This window comes from Phyllobates terribilis, unplaced genomic scaffold (genome assembly GCF_046119375.1).
Source record: "Phyllobates terribilis strain yellow unplaced genomic scaffold, ASM4611937v1 Scaffold_1__5_contigs__length_1240528914, whole genome shotgun sequence".
Taxonomy (NCBI): Eukaryota; Metazoa; Chordata; class Amphibia; order Anura; family Dendrobatidae; genus Phyllobates; species Phyllobates terribilis.
Genome location: NW_027362761.1, coordinates 489,505,959 through 489,528,857, shown reverse-complemented (window position 1 = coordinate 489,528,857; position 22,899 = coordinate 489,505,959). Strand labels below are relative to the sequence as shown.

Sequence of the window (22,899 nt, the reverse complement as noted above, 5' to 3'; positions counted from 1 at the left end):
GCGCAAATACCAGTGCCACACGCATTCCAGTACCACGCAGGTCCACACGTAGTACCAAAGGTCAGACCCCTGCCAGATATAGAGAATTAAGAATGAAATTCCGATTGTATAAATAGTTACCCCTGGGGTATGTTATTATTGTAAAATTGTCATGTATTTAATTATTGATGTGATTTTGCCTTGCAAATGGACAATCTAAGTGAAATGGACACTTTTCTTGCTTGCCTCTAGTTACCCGTAAGGGTATATAAAAAAAGAACTCTGAGGCTGAGGACTGTGAGCAGCCCAAAAACTGTTCCATGTAAATAATTGCACTCCCTGGAGTGCCTTGTCGTTGACCACTGAACAAAAACCTGTTTGGCGTGGCAGAAGACGTGGTCCATTGCCTGGATCACTTATGCCCTGCAGCCACGCCTAGGGCCTACGTGGAGGGTTTGCGGACGGGTCCCTCAAGCTACCATGTACTCTTGGTGAAAAGGACACCATTTACTTGAAAAACTCTAACAATTGTACATATATTTATTGCTATTAATGTTTTCTTATGTAACGTTCAAGCAAGTGCCTCCCGTAAAGGGAAGAGTTATTATTGTTAACCTGTTTTTGCAAAAAAATGCTTCAGTCCGGGAGTACTGTGTTTTACTAGGGGGGAATGTGGCGCCCTGCTGCGCTTGGTGCCACAGGACCCAGAAGGGTGCATGGCTGGATTTCTCCACAAGAGGCCCTCACTACATTCAAACACCTCCACATTCCACCTCATACCAGCAGAGGGAGCCCTGATAGGGATATAAAGGGAAGGTGGAGCCAGGCAGAGAGTGGAGTCTGAGCCTGAGTTGGAGAGTAGTCAGAGTCTTCAGTCCAAGTCAGATGAGTGTTGCAGTGTGCTCAGACAGTGAGCAGCATACAGGCTGCTGTGAGAGGCAAGCTAGGCCTCCAGCAGCTCTGAAGCCAGACAGAGAGCGTGCCGACGCTCAGAGAGAGGTGAAGACTCAGCACGCCAGCTGCCTTGTAGTGAAGGCCCCGAGCGTGGCCGACGGTGAGGAGAGGAGTGATAAAGGGGGCAGAGGAGCATACCAGGCTCACCCCAGTATATTTACCGGACACCGGGTCCGAGCCTACAGGGACCTTTCACACCCAGTAGGGTTAACCGGAATCCCAGGAGGACTACAAGTCCCTGGCAGACCTGAAGCTAGACCCACAGGACCAGGAACCACGAAGGCCCCGACGTCCAGGGAAAGTGGTTACCAACTGGAGGTCCCACCTCAGAGCAACAGGCTAAGTAAAAGCAGGACACATAAGCTAGGCACAGTTGCAGGCTGGCCAGGAGCTTACACAGAGACAGACAGGAACAGGAGGCCTTATACCCGCTCACTGGGGAGAAGTCCAGAAGTGCGCCCTTCACCTAGAATACCCTGGACCGTATCTAACAGCTGTACCAGTAAAGGAAACGAAGCAAAACCCCGTCTCTGTCCGTTACTCCGGCTGCGCCATCATTCCCTGCCTGCACCACAACGCCCAGCGCACCCACCTCCATTCATTCTACACTGCCCTGAGGCCTGCTCCACCTGTGGGGAGCAGTACCATCAAAGCTGCCCCTAACATCAGCCTCAGTGGACTGTCGCAGCGCTGGTAACCTCTTACCAGAATCCACAGGTGGCGTCACAAACTTTTATTTTCATATTATTAAACCCCCTTTTTTGGCGCACTGGGCCAGCCACCGTAATATACATATATACTGCCCCAGACAGTAAGGCCCCACCCGGGGCGCTACACAAAGGAGAGCCCCCAGTACAGAGGAGAGCCCCCAGTGCAGAGGAGAGCCCCCAGTACAGATCCGAGCCCCCGATGCAGAGGAGAGCCCCAGTGCAGAGGAGAGCCCCCAGTGCAGAGGAGAGCCCCCAGTACAGGGGAGAGCCCCCAGTGCAGAGGAGAGCCCCCAGTACAGGGGAGAGCCCCCAGTGCAGAGGAGAGCCCCCAGTGCAAGAGAGCCCCCAGTACAGAGGAGAGCCCCAGTGCACACCAGTGCCCCCAGTACAGAGGAGAGCCTCAGTGCAGAGGAGAGCCCCCAGTGCAGAGGAGAGCCCCCAGTGCAGAGGATAGCCCCCAGTACAGAGGAGAGCCCCAAGTGCAGGAGAGCCCCCAGTGCAGAGGAGAGCGCCAGTACACACCAGTGCCCCCAGTACAGAGGAGAGCCCCCAGTGCAGAGGAGAGCCTCAGTGCAGAGGAGAGCCCCCAGTGCAGAGGAGAGCCCCCAGAGCAGAGGAGAGCCCCCAGTGCAGAGGAGAGCCCCCAGAGCAGAGGAGAGCCCCCAGTACAGAGGAGAGCCCCCAGTGCAAAGGAGAGCCCCCAGTGCAGAGGAGAGCCCCCAGTATAGAGGAGAGCCCCCAGTGCAGAGGAGAGCCTCAGTGCAAAGGAGAGCCCCCAGTGCAGAGGAGAGCCCCCAGTACAGAGGAGAGCCGCCGGTACAGATCCGAGCCCCCGGTACAGATCCGAGCCCCCAGTACAGAGGAGAGCCGCTGGTACAGATCCGAGCCCCCAGTGCAGAGACCACATGATGGACGAGCAGGTAATGTTACGTAAGCTGTAGTACTGCCGTGCACGTGTAGGGGGCAGTGCGCGCTCGCGTCAGAGGGGCCGGGGCAGCCGATCAGTGCTCTGCCAATCATCCCCAGCACCAGGGAGGAGAGTCCTTGTGGAGGTGAGTATAGCAGCTGGCAGTGCCCCACTGTGGATCATCACCCTCATCATCATCAGAGACCACCTCCTAATCCCCGCCTCATCCCGGGCCATCAGCTCCGCAGCCTGCTGTTCCATATAGGGTGGGAATAAGGTAAGGAGGGTGATGGAAGAAACCCAATCAGTGATCGGGGCATGTGGCCTCATGGTTTATATGCATTATTATAGCATCGGAGTCTCCTGCACACATACTGCTGCCATTGTTACTGGTGCATGGATGGAGGCACTGAGTCAAAATATCAGTTATATCCCCATGATGTATATGTATATGTATCCTGTATATACAGCATCTATGGATCATGTGTGTATGTGCATTATCTATGGATCATGTGTGTGGGTGTGTGTATGCATCATTTATGGACCATATACTGTATGCATCATGTGTGTATAGATCATGTATGTAGATAGGAATATACATCATGTATGGGTCATCTATGTGTATATGCATTATGTATGGGTCATGTATGTCTATATGCATCATGTATGGATCGTGTATGTGTAGTGTATATGCTTCATTTATGGATCATGTATGTGTATATGCTTCATTTATGGATCGTGTATGTGTATATGTATCATGTATGGGTCATGTATGTGTATATGCATCATGTATGGATCGTGTATGTGTAGTGTATATGCTTCATTTATGGATCATGTATGTGTATATGCTTCATTTATGGATCGTGTATGTGTATATGTATCATGTATGGATTGTGTATGTGTATATGTATCATGGATGGGTCATGTATGTGTTTATACTTCATGTATGGATCTTGTATGTGTATATGTATCATGTATGGATCGTGTATGTGTATATGCTACATGTATGGATTGTGTATGTGTATATGTATCATGTATGGATTGTGTATGTGTATATGCTACATGTATGGATTGTGTATGTGTATATGCATTTTGTATGGATCATGTATGTGTATATGTATCATGTATGGATTGTGTATGTGTATATGTATCATGTATGGATTGTGTATGTGTATATGCTTCATGTATCGATCGTGTATGTGTATATGTATCATGTATGGATTGTGTATGTGTATATGCTACATGTATTGATTGTGTATGTGTATATGCATTATGTATGGATCATGTATGTGTATATGTATCATGTATGGATTGTGTATGTGTATATGTATCATGTATGGATTGTGTATGTGTATATGCTACATGTATGGATCGTGTATGTATCATGTATGGATCTTGTATGTGTATATGTATCATGTATGGATTGTGTATGTGTATATGCTTCATGTATGGATCTTGTATGTGTATATGCATCATGTATGGATCGTGTATGTGTGTATGCATCATGTATGGATTTTGTATGTGTATAAGCATCACGTATGGATCGTGTATGTGTATATGCTTCATGTATGGATCGTGTATGTGTATATGCATCATGTATGGATTGTGTATGTGTATATGTATCATGTATGGGTCATGTATGTGTTTATGCTTCATGTATGGATTTTGTATGTGTATAAGCATCACGTATGGATCGTGTATGTGTATATGCTTCATGTATGGATCGTGTATGTGTATATGCATCATGTATGGATTGTGTATGTGTATATGTATCATGTTTGGGTCATGTATGTGTTTATGCTTCATGTATGGATCTTGTATGTGTATATGCATCATGTATGGATCGTGTATCTGTTTATGCTTCATGTATGGATCGTGTATGTGTATATGTATCGTGTGGATCGTGTATGTGTATATGTATCATGTATGGATCGTGTATGTGTATATGCATCATGTATGGATCGTGTATGTGTATATGCATCATGTATGGATTGTGTATGTGTATATGTATCATATATGGGTCATGTATGTGTTTATGCTTCATGTATGGATCGTGTATGTGTATATGCGTCATGTATGGATTGTGTATGTGTATATGTATCATGTATGGATTGTGTATGTGTATATGTATCATGTATGGGTCATGTATGTGTATATGCTTCATGTATGGGTCATGTATGTATATATGCTTCATGTATGGATCGTCTTTGTGTATATGCATTATGTATGGATCATGTATGTGTATATGCATCATGTATGGATCGTGTGTGTATATGCGGCATGTATGGATTGTGTATGTGTATCATGTATGGATCGTGTATGTGTATATGTATCGTGTGGATCGTGTATGTGTATATGTATCATGTATGGATCGTGTATGTGTATATGTGACATGTATGGATCGTGTATGTGTATATGTATCATGTATGGATCGTGTATGTGTATATGTGACATGTATGGATCGTGTATGTGTATATGCGACATGTATGGATCGTGTATTTGTATATGTATCATGTGTGGAACTTGTATGTGTATATGTATCATGTATGGATTGTGTATGTGTATATGCGACATGTATGGATCGTGTATGTGTATATGTATCATGTATGGATCGTGTATGTGTATATGTGACATGTATGGATCGTGTATGTGTATATGCGACATGTATGGATCGTGTATTTGTATATGTATCATGTGTGGAACTTGTATGTGTATGTGTATCATGTATGGATCGTGTATGTGTATATGTATCATGTATGGATCGTGTATGTGTATATGTGACATGTATGGATCGTGTATGTGTATATGTATCATGTATGGATCGTGTATGTGTATATGTGACATGTATGGATCGTGTATGTGTATATGCGACATGTATGGATCGTGTATTTGTATATGCATCATGTATGGATCTTGTATGTGTATATGTATCATGTATGGATTGTGTATGTGTATATGCGACATGTATGGATCGTGTATGTGTATATGCGACAGGTATGGATCGTGTATGTGTATATGCGACATGTATGGATTGTGTATGTGTATATGCGACATGTATGGATCGTGTATGTGTATATGTATCATGTATGGATCATGTATGTGTATATGTATCATGTATGGATCGTGTATGTGTATATGTATCATGGATTGGTCATGGATGTGTTTATGCTTCATGTATGGATCGTGTATGTGTATATGCGACATGTATGGATCGTGTATGTGTATATGTATCATGTATGGATCGTGTATGTGTATATGTATCATGTACGGATCGTGTATGTGTATATGCGACATGTATGGATTTTGTATGTGTATATGCGACATGTATGGCTTATGCATGTGGATGTGTTGCTGGCAGTGCCCTGGTGAAGCTGCAGGGCTCCTCAAAGCCTTTGTTATACTGAGAGCTGATCTGATTTACATTCTCTCATTTCTGGGTTTTGGATACTCTTGTATTGTGCAAACATCCCCCGGCTCCAGCAAACCTCCATTTTAGAAATGTTGCAGGCAGATGAATGTCCTTTGTAGGATGTAACATTATTGCAGACTGCCATAGATGTCAGGACACGGGTAGCAGCTGCGATTGGATTTCTCTGAGTATTATACTTAGTCATGTGGATTGTTTGCCTTGACTTTTCTGTGTTTTAGAATATATATATTGTTATATGTGTATTACTATGTAACAGCTGCCCACTGAGACTGGCATCATATGAAGCAAGATGTGTTACTGTGTGCCCACAGCTTATTGCTCTTGCATCGCGTATAGAAGTGTTCATATGTGTCTACAGTTCATCACATTGGTATCATGTGTAGAAGTGTTACTATCTGCCCACAGGTAATTTGACTGGCATCGTATGTAGAAGTGTTACTACAGTACGTGACCACTGCTCATTACACTGGCATCATAGATAGACGTATTACCTTGTGCCTACAGGTCATCATTCAGTGTGGGATCATATGGAAAAGTGTTCCTATTTGCCCACAGCTTTTACAACTGGCATTGTATATAGAATTGTTACTACTATATGTGCCCACTGCTTATTACACTGGCCGTCCTTCCCATTGTATAGCATTTTTTAATCTGTGCGACTGAGACTCAGCACATTAGATTGCGCCTGCAATGGACCAGAGCAGTGTATCGGGGGAACGCATCAAGGTGAGTAGTATTTATTTATTTATTTTAAATTCGGTACATTTGGGGGGCTGTGATAGCATCATACTGTGTGGGGGCCATCTAACTGTATGAGGAGTTGTTTGGGCCAACATACTGTTTGGGGAGCTGTGGGGGTCATCTTACTGTGTGGGAAGAGCTGTCAGGGCCATCATACTGTATATAGGGAGCTGTGGGGCCATCATAATGTGTGAGCAGCTGTTGGGGCCAACATACTCATTGGAGAGCTGTGGGGGCCAGCATACTGCATGGGGGTCTGTGGGAACATCATATTGTGTGGAGGCTGTTGGGAGCGTAATAATGTATGGGGGGCTACAGTATTGTGTGGGGAGCTGTGGGGGCCATCATACTATTTGGGGACATCATACTGAGCAGGGGGCTGTGGGGACATCTTAAGGTGCGTGGGGCTGTGGGGGCCATGAATGATAGTGTGTGAGGGGGACTTATGGGAACATCATGCTGTGTGGGGGCCAGTTTGCGAGGGTGTTATACTGTGTTAGGAGCACTGGGGGACATCATACTGTGTTGGGGCACTGCAGAAGCATCATAATCTGTGGAGGGCACTGTGTTAGCATCATATTTTTCTGGAAGCACTGTTCGTGTGGTGAGCGTCTGTGGGGTTAAATTGTGTGGGAAAATTTACTGTGGGGCCATCATGCTGTGTGTGTGTGTGTGGGGGGGGGGCATCATAGTCTATAAGGGCCATGAAAGGGGTATTGAAGTAGGTGAGAGCAGTAAGGGGCTTTAGTGGGGGGCAACATAACTGTAAGTTCTTCAATACATGTCCCTCTCCCTGTTTTTAAAAGTTGGGAGGTATGATCTCAGCTATTGTCACGCAAGGTGTGTGAAAAACTAAGTGCGACACAAAGGGAAGGGGGAAAGGGAGCTCAGACTCTAGGGAAAGGGGGGAGTGGAGACCTCCTAGGCTGATCTGATATCACCCTGTCTCCACTAACGTCCCTATATTGGTTCCTCACCAATTGTCGCTCGCGAACCTAAACCCTGTATTTCACTAGCGATTGGCCCTGGATAGGTTAGGGGGGATGAACACTAGTCGATCCCCACTAACGACTAAAGACAACAATGGAGACAAACACGGGGGAAAGTAGCTTTAGCCGACTTCAGAGAGATAACTCCAAGCGTCCTCCTAGCACCACAGAGGAAGATAGCAGTCTGAGAGCTCCAAGCATTCACAAGGAAACATGTGAGTATCACCGGCACCTTTCTGCTGCAAAATGAAACTATTTAAACACCCAGGCCAGGGGGTAAATTAGCAGGAAGGAGATAGCCGCTGGGTCCTAGAGTGAAACAGCTAAGAAGGTGTCTGTAATGTCAAACGAAGAGCAACCAACTTTAGGGCGACTGTCTGTCACATCTGACACACCAGTGACACCAGGCTACTCTGCTAATTTTTGTATTTTTTGGGCGGTGTGGACAATTAAGATTTTTGCTATGTGGCTTTTTGATTTCTCTGTATGCCCCTATTAGCTTCTAGGATGTCTCCCATACAGGGAACAAAGAAGCAGAGAGATTCCTGCTCTTTTTACTCTGTAGCACACAGGCAATATCAGTTAGAGGCATGGAGGAAATTGTATAGCAGTACTGAGCAGTGTGACTGTGAATCCTGAATTGAAGTAAAATAAATTTGCTAGAAGCTGCAGCAGAATCTGCCTATGACTGCCTGGTCTGTCACTGTGCTGAACGCTCCCTTACTCATCCTCCCCCTCTCCTCTCCATTCAGTATTATAGGAGATATAACCTGGCACCTCACAAGATGGCTTTGACAAAATAGATTTTGGCTGAGTTCACACGATGCGTATTTAATGCGTTTCCGCGGCGTTTTTGCAGCTGCGGAAACGCAGCGGAAACGCATTAAAAACGCATGGTAGAAGGGCAGCAATGTTCCCCAATTGAAATCCGCATGTGCTGTGCCCATGATGCGGATTTTTCCGCAGCGTAAACGCTGCGCTCAAAAATCCGCAGCATGTCAATTAATTTTGCGTAAACGCGGCGTTTTTCGCCGCCATTGACTTGCATTAGAACGCGCCAATTCCGCAAGACTGCATTTGTACTTGCGTTATTGGCGCGTTCTAATGTGCGGATGGTACCCGGGTGTGGAGGAGAGGAGAGTCTCATCCACACCCAGGTACCATTAAAAAGCTGTAAAAAAAGAATAAAATAAAAAATAAATATATACTTACCTTCTGTTGGCCCGCGCAGCACTCATGCTTGCTTCTCGGCACTTTGCAGTGAGTTGTAGGACCTGCGCTGACGTCAGAGTCATGTGACGGGTCACGTGACGCTGACGTCGGCAGGTCTTTCAATTCAAAGTTGCCGGCAGCCGGGAGAACGGATTGAGCAGGACAGCGCGGGCCATCGGAGGTAAGTATATACACTCTCTCGGGTCACACTATATAAATCCATGCTGTTTGCATGGATTTATATAGTGTGACCTAGTTGTCAAGCACTTTCCAGGTGATGCTAAAATCGCCTGGAAAGCGCTTGTCAATCTGCATGCGGAAACGCATGTGAATCCGCATGTGGATACGCATGTATTCTGCAGGAAAAACGCATGCACAATCTGCATGCTTTTTTTCTGCCAGGGAGATGCAGAAATTTTCTGCTTCATTTCTGCATCGTGTGCACATACCCTTTAGCTGTTTTTTTTCAGAACAAATGTTGCTTGGTGGAAGAAATGGCACATGCATATTTGTCTGATATGATATATTACAAAGTTTCTTTATTGACTTAAAGTTTGTTGAACTGACAGCGACCATTTAAATACATGGCTATACATAGTAGACGTTATACGCATGGCTATATACAATACACTGCTGAGTTCCTCTAGATACATGTGTCTGATATAACAGGATATGACAACCTCACACAAATATCTTGTGTCATGTATGAGATCCTGTAGAGAGCAGTGTATAACATATATACCACTGTAGAGAGCAGAGCAGCAGTACTCTGCATTTCTGGAGTTCAGCCACAGTGATCTTGGGGTTCTTCTTTACCTCTCTCACCAAGGCTCTTCTCCCACGATTGCTCAGTTTGGCTGGACGGCCAGGTCTAGGAAGACTTCTGGTGGCCCCAAGCTTCTTCCATTTAAGGATTATGGAGGTCACTGTGCTCTTAGGAACCTTGAGTAATGAAGAAAATGTTTTGTAACCTTGGCCAGATCTGTGCCTTGCCACAATTCTGTCTCTGAGCTCCTTGGGCAGTTCCTTTGAGCTCATGATTCTCATTTGGTCTGACATGCACTGTGAGCTGTGAGGTCTTATATAGACAGGTGTGTGCCTTTCCAAATCAAGTCCTATCAGTTTAAACACAGCTGGACTCCAATGAAGGAGTAGAACCATCTCAATGAGGATCAAAAGAAAATGGACAGCATGTGACTTAAATATGAGTGTCTGAGCAAAGGGTCTGAATACTTATGACCATATGATATTTCAGTTTTGTTTTATAAATTTGCAAAAATTTCTACATTTCTGTTTTTTTGCAGTCAAGATGGGGTGCAGAGTGTACTTTAATGAGAAAAAAAATGAACTTTTTAGAATTTACCAAATGGCTGCAATGACAAATTTAAAGGGGTCTGAATACTTTCCGTACCCACTGTACAGGAAGTCCAGCAATATCTTTACATGACAAGTCCTTTCCTCTGTAGTAATATGTCCCATCCTGGTGGTCCCCATCTTGTAGAAATGTGCCCCATCCTGATCCTTGTCTTGTGGTAATGTGCCCCATCCTGGTCCCCACCTTGTAGTAATATGCCCCATCCTGGTGGTCCCCATCTTGTAGTAATATGCCCCATCCTGGTGGTCCCCATCTTGTAGTAATATGCCCCATCCTGGTCCTCGTCTTGGAGTAATATGCCCCATCCTGGTGGTACCCATCTTGCAGTAATGTGCCCCATCCAGGTCGCCATCTGGTAGCATTGTCCCCTGTGCTGTTCTTCACACACATAAAAAAGAAAAAAAAAAGATTCTTCTCACCTGTCCTCCGTTCCCTCGGCATCCTTTGTGCACATGCAGAACGCAGGCACAGACCCCTTGACGATCCCGACTTGGTCCAGGAGGAGCCGCCGACAGCAGCGCTGCATTGCCGCGCAGAGACCGGCTCTCTGTACAGCATTTCCAATGCCAGCCGCCGGCCAATCAGAGTCCAGCAGCTGACTGTGCGGCAATGCAGCGCTGCTATCGGCGGCTCCTCCTGGACCAGGTCGGGATCGTCAAGGGGTCTGTGCCTGCGGGCCGCATAAAGCAGCCTCAGGGGCTGCTTTATGTCCCATATTGTAATGCCATATGTTTAACAAGTAGGCATGAAATAGCTCACAGTGTATCTATTAAATGGATATATTAGTCTGTGGTTAACACTTAGGTATCTGTCACATTCTTCATCTGAAGCACATGTATAGAATGTTATATGGTATATGTTAAACAGTTAGGACTCATTCGCATGTCCAGGTTATTTTTTTGCATATGATAAAAAATGGAGCATTTTTAATCAGCTCAATGAATCCTTTTTCTAAGCCATTTTTAGTTTGTGTGTTTTCATTTTACCATCCATCAGTGTGGCCTCTCATTTTCTCTAAAAATATATAAATTCTGAGCTTCTCCTTCATATTAGACTGTAAAAAACAGACAGCACCCAAATGACATACTGATGGCGTATGTGTGCTGTTCGTTTGTCCCATTGGTTTGAATCAGCGAGTTTGATTCATGACTCGGATCACAACAGACATGTCGCCGTTCTTTTTTCAAGGTGGGGGGGACAATTAACAAGAACACTAACATGAGCAATCCCATTGACTATAATGGTCACATGTTCTATCTGTGAAAAACACGTATAGAACACGGACATGAAACATGGACATCTGAATGAGGTCTTTAATACAAGTTAAAAAACACAGTGTGAACCCTGCCGTACTTGCCAGACTGTTCCAAGACAAGTGTGCAGTATGCCGTGAAATCATTTTACTTCTAGAAAAATCCAAAATCAATGGTGAGCTCTTACTCTGGAGGTCTAGATCAGCGCGGTGTATACTTGTACACATGCCGATTGCAGATGCGACTAGCACTCACTGCCCCAAATAACAGTTATCAAGCTAATGACTTATAGAAAAGTATTGTATGTTATAGCCTTGTGACTAGAATTATGGGATACTAGAGAGAAATACTGGAAGGAGACAAAGCACAAAAAGGGTCTTATCTGGTTTGGGTTGTGTACATACAACCACTGAAAACGCTTGAGGCTGCTGTAGACCCAGATCGTGGTTGTCCTGATGAAGAAGCTATATGCTTCGAAACGCGTTGACAAATAAACCACCAGCTATTAGATTGGCATCCGTCATTCCTTTTCCTATGACAGCACAGAATCAACCTATTTGTTTTCCATTATCTATTGAATTATGGGATAGCAAAAACACAGCAATAATAGACTTGACAGTCAAGGCTGAAGTCATTCTATTCTTTGGTCTTGAGGCCACTGGAGCAGATGATGAGCTTCCACACCTATCTTTAACATCAGATCTTTTGTGCAAGGATATATTGTGTTGGGTGGAGGGCCTGGAATCACTTTGCTCACTGATCTTTTTTTGTACATGGTCTCCTAAATGTTCTCATCAATATTCCTGTATTCCCTAAGTAGTGACCAGATAATGAGAAATGCTTGCTTAGTATATAGTATATAACAGAGAACCTCAGCTTTCTTTACCTGGCTGTATTTAACTGTGAGACATAGTTGGGTACAAAAGTATCTTGGGAAGAAAGGAGGTAGTGCAGCTTCACGGAAAAGGAAAACTTCTTTTATTAGATGTGCATACAAACTGGTGATAGGTTAACATGAGAATACCTACGCATTTCTGGTGCTGAGAGCACCCTTAGTCATAAGCACCAGAAACGCGTAGATGTTCTCATTTTATCCTGTCACCAGTTTGTATGTACACCTAATAAAAGAAGATTTGCTTTTCCGTGAAGCTGCACTACCTCCTTTCTTCCTCTGATTGTGGCGTACAGGCGGATACGCTGTCCATGCTCCAGATCACATGCCACGGTGAGCTGGATTACTTCCCACAAAAGTATTATACATAATATTAAAGGGGTTTTCCCAAAATTGCAAGTTAACCCATATCCTTAATATAGGGGATAACTTTCTGGTCCCTAGCAATTCTGAGAATTGAACTCTGGAGCTGCAGAGCTCTGTCTGGAATGAAGCGTAGGTGCTCAACTTCAACTTCCGCTCCATACATTGTCCGTGGTACTGGCAAAGAAAGCCCCTTGACAATGAATGGAGTAGAGGTCAATTCAAGACACAGCTCTGCAGCTCGTTCTCAGGGTTCTGGAGTCCCTTATTCAGGATCACTGGAGGTTCCAAAGGTAGGACCCCCAGCAATAAACTAGCTATTCTATGGATAGGGGATAGCTTGCGATTTTGGGAAAACTGCTTTAAAGAGGTTTTCGTGTTTTTTCTTAATTTATTACACTGATTGGGGTTTTTAGTTGTTCACCAGGGACAGTATAGTGCTTTAACCCCTTTACCCCCGAGGGTGGTTTGCATGTTAATGACCAGGCCAATTTTTACAATTCTGACCACTGTCACTTTATGAGGTAATTACTCTGGAACGCTTCAACGGATCCTCCTGATTCTGAGACTGTTTTATCGTGACATATTGTACATCATGATTGTGGTAAAATTTCTTCGATATCATTTGCGTTTATTTGTGAAAAAAACGGAAATTTGGCGAAAATTTTGAAAATTTTGCAATTTTCAAAATTTTAATTTTTATGCCCTTAAATCAGAGAGATATGTCACACAAAATACTTAATAAATAACATTTCCCACATGTTTACTTTACATCAGCACAATTTTGGAACCAAAATTTTTTTTGTTAGGGAGCTATAAGGGTTAAAAGTTGACCAGTGATTTCTCATTTTTCCAACAAAATTTACAAAACCATTTTTTTAGGGACCACATCACATTTGAAGTCACTTTGAGAGGTCTTTATGACAGAAAATACCCAAAAGTGACACCATTCTAAAAACTGCACATTCAAGAACTTTATTAACCCTTCAGGTGCTTCACAGGAATTTTTGGAATGTGGAAGAAAAAAATGAACATTTAACTTTTTTCACAAAAATGTTATTTTAGACCCAATTTTTTTTATTTTCGCAGGGGTAACAAGAAAAAATGGACCCCAAAATTTGTTGTGCAATTTCCCCTGGGCACACATATACCCCATATGTGGGGAAAAAACACTGTTTGGGCGCACGGCAGGGCTCGGAAGGGAAGGAGCGCCATTTGACTTTTTGATTGTAAAATTTGCTTGAATAATTAGCGAACGCCATGTTGCGTTTGGAGAGCCCCTGATGTGCCTAAACAGTGGAAACCCCCCACAAGTGACCCCATTTTGGAAACCAGACCCCCCAAGGCACCTATCTAGATGCATAGTGAGAACTTGGAACCCCTAGGTGCTTCACAAATTGATTCATAAAAATTAAAAAGTGGAAAAAGTGTTAGCCTCTTGCAGGTTACAACGTACATTAGTCCAAACTCTCTCCAAATCACCGGAAAAATTCTCCTCCTCCGGCACCGCCGACCCCAATTTGGAGAACGAACCAAAAGACGGATGTCTCCCAGTACAACAAAAAAAAGGAGAGCACCCAGCAGAGGAGGATGTATGATTGTTAAGAGCAAATTCTGCGAGAGGCAGAAACTCAGACCACACCTCCTAATTGTCCGCCACAAAACAACGCAAAAACTGTTCAACATCCTGGTTCTTTCTTTCAGTCTGTCCATTAGACTCGGGATGATAACCAGACGAAAATGACAAATGAACTCCCAACCTGTCACAAAAAGCACGCCAAAAGCGGGCCACAAACTGAGGTCCTCTATCAGAAACAATATCCGTGGGAACGCCATGGAGCTTGACAATCTCCTTAACAAACGCCTTAGCGAGTGTCTTGGCGCAGGGCAACTTAATGAATGGAACCAAATGACACATCTTACTAAAATGGTCTACGACCACCCAGATGACAGTAAAACCCTCAGACACAGGAAGATCAGTAATAAAATCCATAGAGAGATGCGTCCAAGGCGCACTAGGAACCTCCAGAGGGCAAAGCAACCCCGCAGCAGGAGTATGTGAAGCCTTTGACCTAGCACACACAGTACACTGACGCACACACTTGATGACTTCCTTCTGCCATCCAGGCCACCAAAAATTGCGACTGATAAGTCTCTTGGTCTCCGAAACTCCTGGATGACCTGCCAACCGAGACTCATGATACTCCACAAACAAATCTCTCCTAAAGGCTCTAGGCACGAACAACCTCCCATGGGGAGTGTTAGATGGAGCATCATCTTGAGCATTCAGAATCCCATTCTCCAAATCGGAGTCCAATGCCGCCACCACAACTCCTTTCTGCAAAATGCTCTCCTCCTCCTCGGTACCGACCGTAGGAGAGAAGCTGCGAGATAAAGCATCGGCTTTAACATTCTTAGTACCAGGGATATAGGTAACAGAAAAATGAAACCGAGAAAAAAAAAGTGCCCACCTAGCTTGACGGGCATTCAAGCGCTTGGCAGCATCCAGATAGATCAAATTCTTATGATCTGTGAAAACCTGAATAGGAAATCTAGCGCCTTCCAAAAAATGACGCCAGTGTTCAAACGCAAGTTTAATAGCCAGCAACTCCCGATTTCCAACATCATAATTCAGTTCGGTTTCCAAAAATTTTTTCGAAAAAAAGGCACAAGGATGTACTCCACCCTTGTTCTCCTGAGACAAAACTGCTCCGACCTCCACCGATGAAGCATCGAACTCGACCAAAAAAGGCTTGGTCTCATCAGACTGTATAAGGATAGGGGCAGAACTGAACCTCTCTTTGAGATACTCAGACGCTTCAATGGCTTCAGTAGTCTACTGGGTTGTATTCGCACCTTTCCTGGTGAGATCGGTTAGAGGTTTAACAATTACAGAAAAATTCTTAATGAATTTCCTGTAATAATTTGCAAAACCCAAAAACCTCTGTATAGATTTCAAACCAATAGGCCTAGGCCATTCCTGCACAGCCTGAACCTTCAAAGGGTCCATCTCAAAGCCCTCGCTGGAGACAATGTAGCCCAAAAAACTAATTTTCTACTCAGCGAATTCACACTTCTCCAGCTTAGCAAAGAGTGAATTATCACTCAATAACTGCAAAACTTCACGTACACTCTGCCAATGGGACTCTAAATCTGGTGAATAAATCAAAATGTCATCCAAATACACAACCACATTCTTACCAATCAAAGGTCTCAGGATGTCATTAATAAGGTTCTGAAAATATGCAGGTGCATTGGTAAGACCGAAGGGCATCACCAGATTCTCAAAATGACCTACCGGAGTGTTAAAAGCAGTTTTACATTCATCACCCTCCTTCACGCGTAACAAATTGTAAGCCCCTCGGAGATCAATTTTTGAGAACCACTTGGCTCCCACTAACTGGTTAAACAAGTCAGGAATTAATGGCAATGGGTAGGAATTGCGTACGGTAATCTTATTAATTTCACGAAAATCCAGACATGGACGTAAACCTCCGTCCTTTTTTTTAACAAAGAAGAATCCGACTGCCACAGGTGACTTAGAAGGTCTAATGTGACTAGCTGCCAGGCTAGTCTCTATGTACTCCTCCAAGGCCTTTCTTTCAGGGATAGTAAGATTAAACAAGCGACTTGTGGGAAGAGTAGCACCTGGAACAAACTCAATGGCGCAATCATAATCCCTATGAGGAGGTAAAACTTGCGACTCCTCCTCCGAAAAAACCCTCCAAAAGTCTTGAATAGGTACTGGTAATTCCCCTTTTTCCACAGCCACAATGCGACCATTACAACATTTATCATAGCACTTCGGACTCCAAGACTTAATCACATTAGTAGACCAGTCCAACAAAGGATTGTGCAGTTTTAACCAAGGCAATCCTAGAACAACTGGAGAGGGCAAATTATCCAAAACAACCAAGTCCAAAATTTCTTGGTGAACACTATTGATAGTGAGAGGAAATGCAGCAGTCTTGTGAGTAATACATTTCCAAGGAGTGTTATCAATTGCAACCACAGAAATATGAGATGACAAAGGTTTGGATTTCAATTTAAGTTTTTCCAAAAACCCTTTATCCATCACATTAAGTGTTGAACCACAATTCACAAATACCTGAAATTCAATCAAATCTCCCTACAGAGTAGTACACCCAGAAAGGAACACTCCTGCAGAGCATAAACAAGCTATAGAGGCGTAACTGACCTTTTTTTTTTCTTTACTTAAACGGTGCTCACAATACTTAATCAAATGATCATCTTTACCACAATAAATACACAAACCTTCGACGAATCTCCGATCTCTTTCTTGAGAGCGGAGTGACATCGCCCCAACCTCCACTGGTTCTCCGCTGTCAGAGCAGATTTTCTGGAAACTAGGACCTGAAGTTATAGGAGTTTTTACATCATTGACCCTGGACCTTATTCTCCTGTCCACAGAACAGCTAACTGCATAGCTTCCTGCAGAGTTTCAGGTGCAGGGAATGCAATTAGCAAATCCTTAACCCTTTCACTCAGACCAGCAAGAAATAAACTTTTCAGCGCCGAATCCTTCCACTTAACTTCTGAAGCCCATCTCCTGAAGTGTGTGCAATAAATTTCAACATCATCTGACCCCTGATTCAAACGTCTTAAGTTCTGATTCAGCAGATGAGATTCGATCAGGATCGTCATATAATAGCCCCATAGCAGAAAAAAAATCCTCAACAGACCTTAAACACGGATCATTAGGCTGGAGAGAAAAGGCCCACCCCTGTGGTTCTTTGCGCAAAAGTAACTTAATAAAACCAATGCGCTGTGATTCATTCCCAGAGGACCTCGGTCTCAAACGAAAATATAACAAACAAGCATTTTTAAAGGAAAAAAAAGCTTGTTGTTTACCATAAAAAATATCAGGAAGTCCTACCTTCTTTTCCACAAAATGCGCTCCAGGACAGCTACTCACGTGTTGCTGAAGCTCGGCCACCTCCAGAGACAATCCCTGCAGGCGTTGAGCCAACTCCTGGACGGAAACCATATTGATCCCCGAATTTCTTTCCTTTTAGTTTTTTTTTTTTGGGCTGGACTTACTGTTATGATCTGCAACATAAACTAAGGAAAGAATGGGAAAAGCTGTCCCTGCAATAAGACTAAGCTGAATCCCTACGATGTAGTGGGAAGCCTGTTCCTTGTGAACAGACCCGCCTTCGTCCTCGGCTAGTCTGAACGGAGACCTATAGAATAAAGGGAGGGGTCCCTAAAAGAACTAAGGACTGGGACAAAAATGGAACACCTCCTAAACAGAAGTTGTTGCAGAGCAAAAAGACAAACTGACAAAAAGTACTAGAGGTCCCTGAGGACCAAGCAAACTAGACAGAGATAGGCACCGAAGCACCTGGCTAGAGAGACAGGCAAAAAACACTGAAGTCCAGCAAAGCCAGAAGGGCGGAGCTGGAATATATAGGCAGCTGGTCACGTGACCGCAAAACACAAGATAGCAAAACTAACAGGAGTGTTCTAACACAAACAGTCCCTCACTATTTTCAAGTCCACACTCACTGCAGCAAAACAAACATACTTCTCATCTCTCATATCCTCCCTGTCTCACAAACCTAAACAGCTATTCAACACTTTCAATTCTCTCCTCCCCCCAGCGCCTCCTCCCTCGCCTCTCATCTCAGCCGAAGACTTTGCCTCATTATTCAACCAGAAAATTGACACCATCAGACAAAGCTTTCGCCTAAAGTCCCCACACTCCCTCCTAATATCTACTCAACCCTCCTCCTCCAAAACCAGCTTCTCCACCATTACAGAAGATCAAGTTTCCTCTTTACTCTTCAAACTACACCTCACCACCTGCGATCTTGACCCAATCCTGTCCTACCTCATCCGTAACCTTACCACAGTCTTCATCTCAACCCTTACCCACCTTTTCAACCTGTCACTAACAACTGGTGTCTTCCTTTTATGCTTCAAACATGTCTCTGACTAGCTATCGCCCCATATCACTTCTCCCCTATGCCTCAAAACTACTGGAACAACACGCCCACCTTGAACTGTCTTCCCTCCCTGTCCTCATGCTCCCTTTTTTGACCGCTTACATTCTGGCTTCCGACTGCATCACTCCACTGAAACTGCCCTGACTAAAGTCACTAATGACATACTAACCTCCAAATCCAAGTGACACTACTCTGTCTTCCTACTCCTGGATCTATCATCTGCCTTTGACACAGTGGACCATTCCCTCTTACTACAGACTCGCTCATCTCTCTGCATGGCAGAGTTGGCCCTATCTTGGATCTCATCATACGTAACAGACCGGACTTCAGTGTCTCCCACTCACACACCACCTCCTCATCTCGTCCCCTATCTGTCGGTGTCCCCTAAGGTTCAGTCCTAGGACCCCTGCTCTTCTCAATCTACACCTTTGGCCTCGGACAGCTCATAGAGTCGCATGGATTTCAGTATCACCACTATGCTGATGACACACCGATCTACCTCTCTGGACCCAATATCTCCTCCATACTAACCAGAATCCCACAATGTCTGTCCGCTATTTCATCCTTCTTCTCTGTCAGATTTCTAAAACTTAACATGGATAAAACAGAATTCATCATCTTTCCACCATCTCACTCAACCCCCTCATCTGACCTATTCATCATAGTCAATGGCTGCTCACTCTCCCCAGTCCCGCAAGCTGGCTGCCTCGGGGTAACCCTGGACTCTAATCTCTCCTTCAAACCACATATTCAAGCCCTTTCCACTTCCTGCCGACTCCAACTCAAAAATATCTCCTGGATCCGCACATTCCTCAACCACGAATCTGCAAAAACACTAGTGCACTCCCTCATCATCTCCCACCTCGACTACTGCCACTTCCTGCTTTGTGGCCTCCCCTCTAACACTCTCACACCCCTCCAATGTATCCTAAACTCTGCTGCCCGACTAATCCACCTGTCCCCTCGCTATTCCCCGGCCCCTCCTCTCTGTCAATCCCGTCACTGGCTACCCATTACCCATTGACTCCAGTTCAAAACCCTAACCATGGCATACAAAGCCATCCACAAACTGTCTCCTCCATACATCTGCGGCCTAGTCTCCCGGTACTTACCTACACGCAACCTCCGATCTTCACAAGATCTCCTGCTCTACTCCACTCTTATCTCCTCTTCCCACAATCGCATACAAGATTTCTCCCGTGCATCCCCCCTACTCTGGAACTCTCTACCCCAACACATCAGACTCTCGCCTACCGTGGATACAGTGCTGGCCAAAAGTATTGGCACCCCTGCAATTCTGTCAGATAATACTCAGTTTCTTCCTGAAAATGATTGCAATCACAAATTCTTTGGTATTATTCTCTTCATTTAATTTGTCTTCAATGAAAAAAACACAAAAAGAATTGTCCTAAAGCCAAATTGGATATAATTCCACACCAAACCTAAAAAAGGGGGTGGACAAAAGTATTGGCACCGTTTGAAAAATCATGTGATGCTTCTCTAATTCGTGTAATTAACAGCACCTGTAACTTACCTGTGGCACCTAACAGGTGTTGGCAATAACTAAATCACACTTGCAGCCAGTTAACATGGATTAAAGTTGACTCAACCTCTGTCCTATGTCCTTGTGTGTACCACATTGAGCATGGAGAAAAGAAAGAAGACCAAAGAACTGTCTGAGGACAGACAGGAAACCAAATTGTGAAGAAGCATGAGCAATCTCAAGGCTACAAGTCCATCTCCAAAGACCTGAATGTTCCTGTGTCTTCCGTGCGCAGTGTCATCAAGAAGTTTAAAGCCCATGGCACTGTGGCTAACCTCCCTAGATGTGGACGGAAAAGAAAAATTGACAAGAGATTTTAAACGCAAGATTGTGCGGATGGTGGATAAAGAACCTCGACTAACATCCAAACAAGTTCAAACTGTCCTGCAGTCCGAGGGTACAACAGTGTCAACCCATACTATCCGTCGACGTCTGAATGAAATGGGACTGTATGGTAGGATACCCAGGAAGACCCCACTTCTTACCCCGAGACATAAAAAAGCCAGGCTGAAGTTTGCCAAAACTTACCTGAGAAAGCCTAAAACGTTTTGGAAGAATGTTCTCTGGTCAGATGAGACAAAAGAGACAAACAGGAAAAAAAAAAGAAGCATTCAAAGAAAAGAACACGGTCTCTACAGTCAAACATGGCGGAGGTTCCTTGATGTTTTGGGGTTGCTTTGCTGCCTCTGGCACTGGACTGCTTGGCCGTGTGCATGGCATTATGAAGTCTGAAGACTACCAACAAATTTTGCAGCATAATGTAGGGCCCAGTGTGAATAAGCTGGGTCTCCCTCAGAGGTCATGGGTCTTCCAGCAGGACAATGACCCAAAACACACTTCCAAAAGCACTATAAAATGGTTTTAGAGAAAGCACTGGAGACTTCTAAGGTGGCCAGCAATGAGTCCAGACCTACAGTGCTGGCCAAAAGTATTGGCACCCCTGCAATTCTGTCAGATAATACTCAGTTTCTTCCTGAAAATGATTGCAATCACAAATTCTTTGGTATTATTCTCTTCATTTAATTTGTCTTCAATGAAAAAAACACAAAAAGAATTGTCCTAAAGCCAAATTGGCTATAATTCCACACCAAACCTAAAAAAGGGGGTGGACAAAAGTATTGGCACCCTTTGAAAAATCACGTGATGCTTCTCTAATTCGTGTAATTAACAGCACCTGTAACTTACCTGTGGCACCTAACAGGTGTTGGCAATAACCAAATCACACTTACAGCCAGTTAACATGGATTAAAGTTGACTCAACTTCTGTCCTGTGTCCTTGTGTGTACCACATTGAGCATGGAGAAAAGAAAGAAGACCAAAGAACTGTCTGAGGACTTGAGAAACCAAATTGTGAGGAAGCATGAGCAATCTCAAGGCTACAAGTCCATCTCCAAAGACCTGAATGTTCCTGTGTCTTCCGAGCGCAATGTCATCAAGAAGTTTAAAGCCCATGGCACTGTGGCTAACCTCCCTAGATGTGGACTGAAAAGAAAAATTGACGAGAGATTTCAACGCAAGATTGTGCGGATGGTGGATAAAGAACCTCGACTAACATCCAAACAAGTTCAAGCTGCCCTGCAGTCCGAGGGTACAACAGTGTCAACCCGTACTATCCGCCGACGTCTGAATGAAAAGGGACTGTATGGTAGGATACCCAGGAAGACCCCACTTCTTACCCCGAGACATAAAAAAGCCAGGCTGGAGTTTGCCAAAACTTACCTGAGAAAGCCTAAAACGTTTTGGAAGAATGTTCTCTGGTCAGATAAGACAAAAGTAGAGCTTTTTGGGAAAAAGCATCAACATAGAGTGTACAGGAAAAAAAAAGAGGCATTCAAAGAAAAGAACACGGACCCTACAGTCAAACATAGCGGAGGTTCCCTGATGTTTTGGGGTTGCTTTGCTGCCTCTGGCACTGGACTGCTTGACCGTGTGCATGGCATTATGAAGTCTGAAAACTACCAACAAATTTTGCAGCATAATGTAGGGCCCAGTGTGAGAAAGCTGGGTCTCCCTCAGAGGTCATGGGTCTTCCAGCAGGACAATGACCCAAAAGACACTTCCAAAAGCACTATAAAATGGTTTTAGAGAAAGCACTGGAGGCTTCTAAGGTGGCCAGCAATGAGTCCAGACCTAAATCCCATAGAACACCTGTGGAGAGATCTCAAAATGGCAGCTTGGAGAAGGTACCCTTCAAATATCAGGGACCTGGAGCAGTTTGCCAAAGAAGAATGGTCTACAATTCCAGCAGAGCATTGTAAGAAACTCATTGATGGTTACCGGAAGCGGTTGTTCGCAGTTATTTTGGCTAAAGGTTGTGCAACCAAGTATTAGGCTGAGGGTGCCAATACTTTTGTCCGGCCCTTTTTTTGAGTTTTGTGTGAAATGATCAATGATTTGATTTTTGCTTCATTCTCTTTTGTGTTTTTTCCTTGCAAGCAAATTAAATGAAGATAATAATACCAAAGAATTTGTGATTGCAATCATTTTCAGGAAGAAACTGAGTATTATCTGACAGAATTGCAGGGGTGCCAATACTTTTGGCCAGCACTGTATCTTCAAAAGAAACCTAAAGACCCACCTCT

At 44.2% G+C, this 22,899-nt stretch overlaps 1 protein-coding gene across 4 annotated transcripts in view; it reads left to right on the top strand.

Annotated features, from left to right (window-relative positions):
* The first annotated feature begins 2,581 nt into the window (after positions 1–2,581).
* The window catches only part of FAM169A (family with sequence similarity 169 member A), a 165,217-nt gene continuing 144,899 nt past the window's right edge, over positions 2,582–22,899 (top strand). Inside the window, exon 1 of one of the 4 annotated variants that reach the window (XM_073679921.1) lies at positions 2,582–2,695. The gene's annotated coding sequence lies outside the window, so the exon portion shown is untranslated. Of the gene's footprint in view, positions 2,828–22,899 lie in introns of all 4 variants that reach the window. The other 3 variants (XM_073679932.1, XM_073679929.1, XM_073679911.1) reach the window with 3 other exon arrangements.